Consider the following 8,516-nt stretch of genomic DNA (forward strand, 5'->3'; position numbering starts at 1 on the left):
AAGGGATAAATATTGAGAAGGCAGTTTGATACTGTGCTTCTTTAGCAAGATAAGAGTTTGGGCCTGTAATCTCCCAGCTGCAGTCTCCTGGCCAAGTTTTTGATACTAGGCATGAGTTCCCTCCTGTGGAACAGGCTTTAGGTCTAATTAGAAAGCTGTCGGTCATCCCAATAACATTTGGGTTACCATTGCACCAATGGGCATATATAGCAAGGCTGGTTATTATTCTAATTTGTGGTGTACACACCTGGATAGGACTGGTGAAAGCTTTTGGCTGCCAGCAGCCAACAGAGCTACATCTTTCTCTAGACAAGCTAGCCATCAGGGAGGGCACTTTCAAGTCAATCAGCCCAAATTGACATTTAATTACGTTTTAACGGAAAATACCATAAAACAGTAGGATATAAACAAAACAGAGGCACATTTTATATAAGAACATTATTGCTACCAGGAGTCAAGGTTTAGGTCTGATGTTTCTAGGTCCTTAACCTCATAGACAAATAACTGAAAAAAGAGTTCAGACAGATTTGCAAAAGTAGCAAAAGGACAGATTACAGAAGGATATACTATTAAGAGTGACAGCAGGTCATATGAGTGAAATTACTGTAGAGCCTCCGCTACAGCCTCAGTATAGTGTCTCAAGGGAGGAGGAGCAGATTCCTAATGGTTATAATGAGGACTGTCTCTATATTGATTGAAAGTTAGTCATATATTGATGTACTGTAATATTGCACTTGCCCCTTCCCATAATCATGTTTTTAATGTTATGCATTTTTAATTTTGTGTAGATATAGAGTGACAAATATTTCAACATTCACTTGAAGGACACAGTTTTATCTTAGTCTTTATGTACCAAAACATAGTTCACGTTAAACTGGCCTGTTGAACATCTTAATATGTGGATATATTGTAAATATATATAAATAGAAATTTTCTAAATGTCTATGTTGTTAGAGTGAGAAAAACTTATTATTATTCAGACAAGTATGGATGTGTAGCCTAATGAAGGAGAGGGTCTGAAAGAGGAAGAAATTGCTAGATTATGTGCACAACATAGAGGGTAAAGGAATTATTTAGATAGGGAGTTACATATAGCCCAAACCAAATAGGATTCAAGTCTATAATACTATTCCCTGTGTTTGTCTGCCTCACTATGAAAAGTCAATTACTAACATGTATCATTTGTCTTAAACCTAATAAGCAATTACACTGTTCATGCTCCTGTATGTTTATCTTCTCAGCTTCCAAAACAGTGACTCTTAAGTTCAACACCCTCACATGCAGCACTTTCAATGGCATAGCCAAGAATAAGACGCAATACTATCCTAGGCATTTCTCAACACAGGTAAATTGACCATCAAGATTTACTACCACAGAAGATTTACAACTGGAATTCTGAAATGAATGGACATTATATTGGAAAGGGTATGCCTTTAATGCTATGAGTATGGGCATTAAAGCAAGACTCAAGTGACACAAAGAGACCATTGTGATGGCTTAAATTTTAGTGCAGACATCAACATGGACACTGCAACATGAGAGTGTATACACAACTGAGTTGACTGATTAATTTTTAAACACTAAAATTGAGAAAGAGAATTTGAATATCTGCATTTGGTTACCTATAAAGTATAGTTTGAAAAAAGTTGGAAGTAAAAGATAAAAATGGAATTTAACTGAGAAGTGATGAAACAAAACATGGTCCAATATACTTACCATAGGTTAGATAGAGGCTGTCTTAGTCAGGGTTTCTATTGCTGCACAACCATCATGACCAAGAAGCAAGTTGGGGAGGAAAAGGTTTATTTGGCTTACACTTCCATGCTGCTGTTCATCACCAAAGAAGTCAGGACTGGAACTCAAGCAGGTCAGGAAGCAGGAGCTGATGCAGAGGCCATGGAGGGATGTTCTTTATTGGCTTGCCTCCCCTGGCTTGCTCAGCCTGCTCTCTTATAGAACCCAAGACTACCAGCCCAGAGATGGCACCACCCACAAGGGTTCTTTCCCCCTTGATCACTAATTGAGAAAATGCCTTACAGTTGGATCTCATGGAGGCATTTCCTCAACTGAAGCTCCTTTCTCTGTGATAACTCCATCTGTGTCAAGTTGACACAAAACTAGCCAGTACAGAGGCCTAAATCTCAAAAGCTGGGACAATGGAGGTTTCTACTTTCATGAATTCCTCTTAGGGCTGACCACACCTTGCAGAACACTGATCATATAAAACTGTCTGTGGATTCTTCCTCCTTGATGTAACTGTCAGTAAATGCCTCAGACATTCCATTTGTTTCTTAACTGCCCTCTCCTCTAATGCCCTACAGGAAGTAGAAGCTGTCAAAAAGTGAAATGATTTTATATTTACAAGGCAAAGGAACCTCTAAATGACCCCAGAGGTTCTCTCACAGGAAGTCACAGCTCTGGGATGATCTCCAAGCTTGTGGTTGACAGGCATCACCTGATGGACTGGAAATCAATTTGATCAGATGTTTTTATGGATTATTGTGGCCTTGGCTAATTACAAAAGATTGTCTCCCTAGATCCCAGAGTTTCCAGAGCTGACTTTGAGCAGATGTACAGAGGATTAAGCTGAAGGTCTGACAGTTTTCCCTAATTATCTGTGGCAAGGGCAACACTTAGCTCATCTTGACATTTATGTCAAGAACAGGCTGAACTTTTATTTCTTAGACCACACACCTTTTTTTTCTCCATAGTTATCTCTGTTTAGATGATAGGGCTGTCCACATTCATCATAATTTACATAGGGTTGGAAGAAATGGCAAATACATAGAAATGGAAATCTGTTTTTTAAAATCTAAGGCAGGCAGATAATGTAAGAACTGAGATGAACAAGAACAAAACAGATGGTGTGTAAATTCCATCACCGAAGTGTAACCATAAGGTATGGTCTTATAAAATGATTTAACCAAAGAAGAGGCAGTGGGGTGACATGCTTAAAGAAGAGAAAGAGCAAAAATTATTGTGTTATGTTTCTAGGTCCCCGGTGGTGTTTCGCCAGCCCCATAATAAATATGCCTTACAAAAATTCAGGGTTGCATCAGTGAGGTAAATAAGGTCATTTTTTAGGAGACTCAGAAAATGTCTCCAGAAATATTTTGACCAAAGCATAGTTGATATAAATGTTTTGCTTTCCTCAAAGCAAGCGTACTTTTTCATGATTATTCAATAGAGAAGGCATTTCTCAGGAATGTAAGTTAGAATTAAAGCAATATTGCTGCTAAGCAAAGATTCAGGTGTAACTGAAAATGAGGAGCATAGGTCCCTGAAATAAATTCATTTGCACATGCATAAGAAAGACAGGCCATATGGACAGTTTCACTTGGAAATTATAAAACAGAAGAAAGACAGGACAATGGTAAAAAGAAATGTGAATGCTAGTACATCAAGTGTTACAAAAAGTGTTAAAGATTAATGTCTGTGGATCTAGATTCATTTTTTGAACTCATGAGTAGTAAGACACATGACTGAATCAGGTAAAACAATCTTGCATTGTACAGAAGACAAGATGCTCTTGTCACCATGAGATTTCTAGAATGTCCATGTGAATCCACCCAGAGAAACTGTTGATTAAGGTAGAAAGAGTAAAAAATGGGAATAATGTTTGACCAAAAAAAAAAAAAAGGCCATGTCAAAGCAATGTCAAAGTCTAGTTACGTGCATTTCTTTCCAGGTATGTGTGGCTAAGATAACAAAGAGAGTTTGTAGAGAGTAAAGATATATATCAACAGACTCAGCAAGTATTATAGGTGCTTATGTGAACTGTTGTATAATATGCTAGAGACAAGAAGTGAAAAGTTACTCCCTGTTGCTGAAAACACCACATGAATTTCAGACCTAATACCCTGAGGACTCTGATTTAGAATTGACCTGATTGGCTCCTTCCTGAGGACTAGCTTTCATGGTGTCTACTTATACCATGGCAAGCAGCCAACTATCACACTCAACTATGACACTTATGAACCAAACCAATGACCAGCATGGTATATTAACACTTGGGGTACATTAATAACACACATACTTTGGTTTTAAGCAGCACCACTTTAAATGGACTTAAGACTCACTAAACAAGAAACCATCAATGGTACTGGAAAAACCTACCCAGCTACCCAGAGGAAGAAAAGTCAAGGATCTTGGAGAATAATGTACAAATACCACTTAACTAAACCAACATAATCCATAACTGCACTCTAAATATTTGTCCTTATATTAACAGGTAAGTCTAGTCTTCACCCTTAATCAAGGAAGCATATTCTTACAAATGACAATGACCAGTTAGAGAAAACCATGCAATCAAAATACAGAGTTTTGGAGGCCAGTTCCAGTGGATATATCTTTAAAAACAAACCAACAACAAACAATAAAAACAAACAAACAAACAAAAAAAATCACACCTAAAGCTCAGGGAACACTATGGAAGTGGCAGAAGATGAAGGAGTTTGGTATGTGACTGTGTCCCATTGTAATACCAGCAACTACATCCATGAATTCTCACCCAAATGACTACCTTAATTTGAGCTGAAGGAGGACACCAATAGACATGCCAAAGTAGACAAGAAAAGAAAGCTTGAACCCTAAACAAAGAACTAGAGGCAAATAAAGAATGCTGAAAGTGAGAGAAATTGTCTTCTCTCAGAGAAAAGCACACCTACTGGCTATTTCATACAAAGTGGTCAGTCCTGAAAAACACACAGGAGAAATATTATATAGACTGAGCTGATTATATTTAAAAATGTGTATGTATGTATATGTATATAAAACAATTAATAAAACCGGGGGCATGAATTTGAAGAGGTACTCAAAGGAGTGTATGAGAGGTTTTGGAGGAAGGAGAAAAATAATGTGGTTGTAGTATAATCACAAAAACAAAAGAAATTTTAAGAAAGCAGATCATAAAGAAGACAGTTTGTGACATCAAGGCACCTTGTCTCTTTTATATTATCATATTGTGTAACCTGTAGTATTTGAGATAAAATTAAAAATATTAACATAAATTTAAACTCCTTTTAATTTAAAAAGTCCCACTTACCCTGTATTTTAAAAGTATCACTTCAGAAAAATAGATGTATTTCAGAAACGAAATGTACACACACAGTCTTTCAGTTTCAAAATCCATCTAAACGTAAGATTTCATAGCTTTTTCCAGATCACTATTTACAGAAATATAAACTTACTTAAAGCTAAAAGCAATTATAGTTAAAAATACATTTAAGGATAAAATAAAATATTTCCAAACAATTTACTTGGAACAAACAGTGGCTACCCTGAACCACTATCCCTCTGTGGAGTTCTTCAGAGGCTATACAACAAAAATAAATGTGTGAAGAGGAAATGACAATCAGTGGCCCATAAGCTACATCACTTAACCTACCAAGATAAAATTTGTATATATCTATTTTAGAAACTACATTATTTAACCTTACTCACAAAGGCATTAGGGAGATTAACTGACTAGATAATTTCACAAAGTGCCAGACAATAAAAGGGAAAGAGATAAATGTCGAGGATTATTGCTTTAGACCTTTGCCAACTCTAAAAGACCAAAGTTAATGTTTTGTTTCGTTTTCCGCTGTCTAGGTATCTCAAGTTCATTAGCAGCAAGAATGGGGGTAATGGAAGGTATGAAGTAGCTCTGGAGAAGAAAGTGTGCAAGCTCACCTCCCAGGGGAAGCCAAAGTTGTTGGGATTTATTAGAGCATTTCTCCACTTACAAAGAGTTTAGAAACAATTTTCCGTGAGTGTTTTATGCTTCTTTCTGACTTACTGTAAGAAACACTGGCCTCCTTCACTTTCAATTATGTGTTCAATGATGTCTGTACCTCAGAGGACTGTGAAGATGGAAACCTGCTCTTTGTGTAGCCAATGGGAAGCTTACACACCACCTGGAATGATGTATGATCTCATTTGTGTATTCTACTAGGCTTCCAGACTTTATTATGCTGAGACTGTCTCTCCTTGGTCTGGTTGAGGCTTGCATTTTCTGGTTCTCAGTCATGCTGTGTGAACTGAGGTTTATGGAAATGTAGACATTGCAGCTACTGATGCTTTTCAGTGGACGATTTCTTAGTGTCTGATACAGGGGCATCCAACCCATGGCCATGTTGCATATCTCTGAAATTGTGTAGGCCAATGTGTACAGTGATGGTTGGGTAAAACATCAAGCCCTTGCCAATTCCATATGCTCAGATGTGTGTAAGCACAGGAATGCAAGAAAGCTGACCAAAGTCTAAACAAAATAATCTAATTCAGTAGAAAATGAACCCCATACATAAAAACACATGTATAATCACTATACAAATCTTAACTTTTTATAATAAACTAATGAAAATTCTAAACATAAAAGATCTGGCTTTCTGTCTAACAGTAGGGATGAAATGAGTGAGAGATACTGAGATGATTAAATATTTATAAGAAGACAATGGACATGTGGGGCTTTACCTGGTGAGTGACATGGAAAGAACTTTCCACTATTTTTGACACTGTCTTCATCTCCATATTTTTCATGTTTGTGTATTTCCACATAATAAAAAGAGTTAAAAATATGGTCTGCCAGTTTCAGGACTATTTTGATCAGCCATTATCTATAACAGAGAATTAGAAGCCAGAGCCCCACAGCACTAGATTCTCCAAGTCCTGCTGTCATGAATTCTAGAAGCCACTGTAAGAGAAGGATAGACAAACAATGTTTTACTAAAAAGCCCACTGACTGTCACTGAGTGTTTCTTAAATATTGAAGCACATCTAAAATGGAAGAAGGGAGAGAAGAAGAATGTAGAGAAAATAGTCATTAGTAAAGAAGACAGGCCAGAACTCTTCATCATGACAGTATTTCCCAATGTTTCCACTCTCAGTACAGCTTTGGGAACACTTACTCTACTCTTGCAGTGTTCTGGTGAGTCAGGATTCACCCACTGAAATTTAATTTTTGATCTCCCAGCTGCAAGCCACATGATTTCATGGTCCAGTTTACCTGATCTATAAGACAACTTTCACTGTTTCTCAAAATCAAGCTTGTAGCTAGTGACTTGTTCCGTGTCCATAGGCAAAGTAGGATTTAGATCGTCTCTGAGAAACTCCTTACTAGTATACTTACTAATGCTTCATACCCATTTCTCAAAGTATATAATTCTCTGGGTTGGGGGACCAGACTGTATCCATGTCAGTATATGTTTTATGATGCATTTTCCCTATAGGCAAAATTAATTATAGAGAGAATATTATAACCTTGCTGTTATTAAAGGAGATAAATAGAAATGATAGCAAAAAATTTTAATAAACAGAGTTGAGGGCATATCAGAAACAACCTCTTGGTACATGTGTGAAATAAATCACTGACTAGCAACCATTGTTTAGAATTGTCATTTACTATTATAAATGTGAGCAGAGCTAAGGTTCTAGTGCCTAGTTGAGAAAAACACTTAGGCATTTTGCTTTGACTGTGTTCTTTAGTCTGACTTTGAAGTGGCTCATGATTTGTTATGCCTGGACCAGCTTATGCCTTAGAATTCCTGTGTAGAAACCAACATAATACTCGATAATCGACAGTGAGATCCTATAAATGCTAAAAATATAAATGTGTAAGAAATTGAGCAAGTCATGATGGAGTCTAGCCATGGAAGCCAACATGATCTTGTAAACCTAGACAATTGTGATTACCTATATTTTACATTGCTAGAAATATATTCTTGGATACTTACAAAGGGTTACTCTAAAAAGACTTGGATTCTATACTCATTATTCTGAAAGGAAATAATAGTGAGTAGAATTTCAAGATGGGTGGAAGAATTTGGATACTCCCTTGAGGCTCAGCCTTGAACTTCCCATCATTATATAGCTTTCCTCCTTACCTTATGTGTAGCTTAAGGGATTTAGGGGTGAATTCTGGACAAAGAAATAAAAACTCTGCCTTACAATGAATACAGAAGAAAGGAATACCATCACTTGTTATTAAAGAAATATATATATATATATATATATATATATATATATATATATATATATTTATATATATATCCTCATATAGGGATTTGCTTTTGCTTTCAAAAAAATGTTCTTTTTTTTCTCAAGAACAATATTTTCTGCCTCAGTTTTGGTGACAGAATTCTTCTGCTGCTGAGACCTTTCCTATGATTGCAATGTTCCAGAGTACCCCTGGATTTTACCACCATGGCAGCATTTCTATCCCCAAGTTCTGAATTCACACATCCAGATGTTGCCAAATGTCTCTATAGCACCCTCATTGGCAGCTGAGGGACTTTCTTATGTACTGCCGATAGTGTGACAGTATTTCTAATGCAGTTGCGACATTTTGAAGGACTGGTCATGTGTCCTTGACAATTTCTCAGTGACTCTCTCCATTTTCGTAAAGAAAGTGTCAGAAATTCATCTTGTTGTCTCAAAGACCTGATGGGCCTGAGGGGTCTGCACAGGCATGTTGTTAGGGGATAATCAGAAGGCTCCTCCAGGATGTGTTGAGATACTTGGTACAAATGTTTTATAAA

The sequence above is a fragment of the Mus caroli genome, chromosome 18 (assembly GCF_900094665.2).
Source record: "Mus caroli chromosome 18, CAROLI_EIJ_v1.1, whole genome shotgun sequence".
Taxonomy (NCBI): domain Eukaryota; kingdom Metazoa; phylum Chordata; class Mammalia; order Rodentia; family Muridae; genus Mus; species Mus caroli.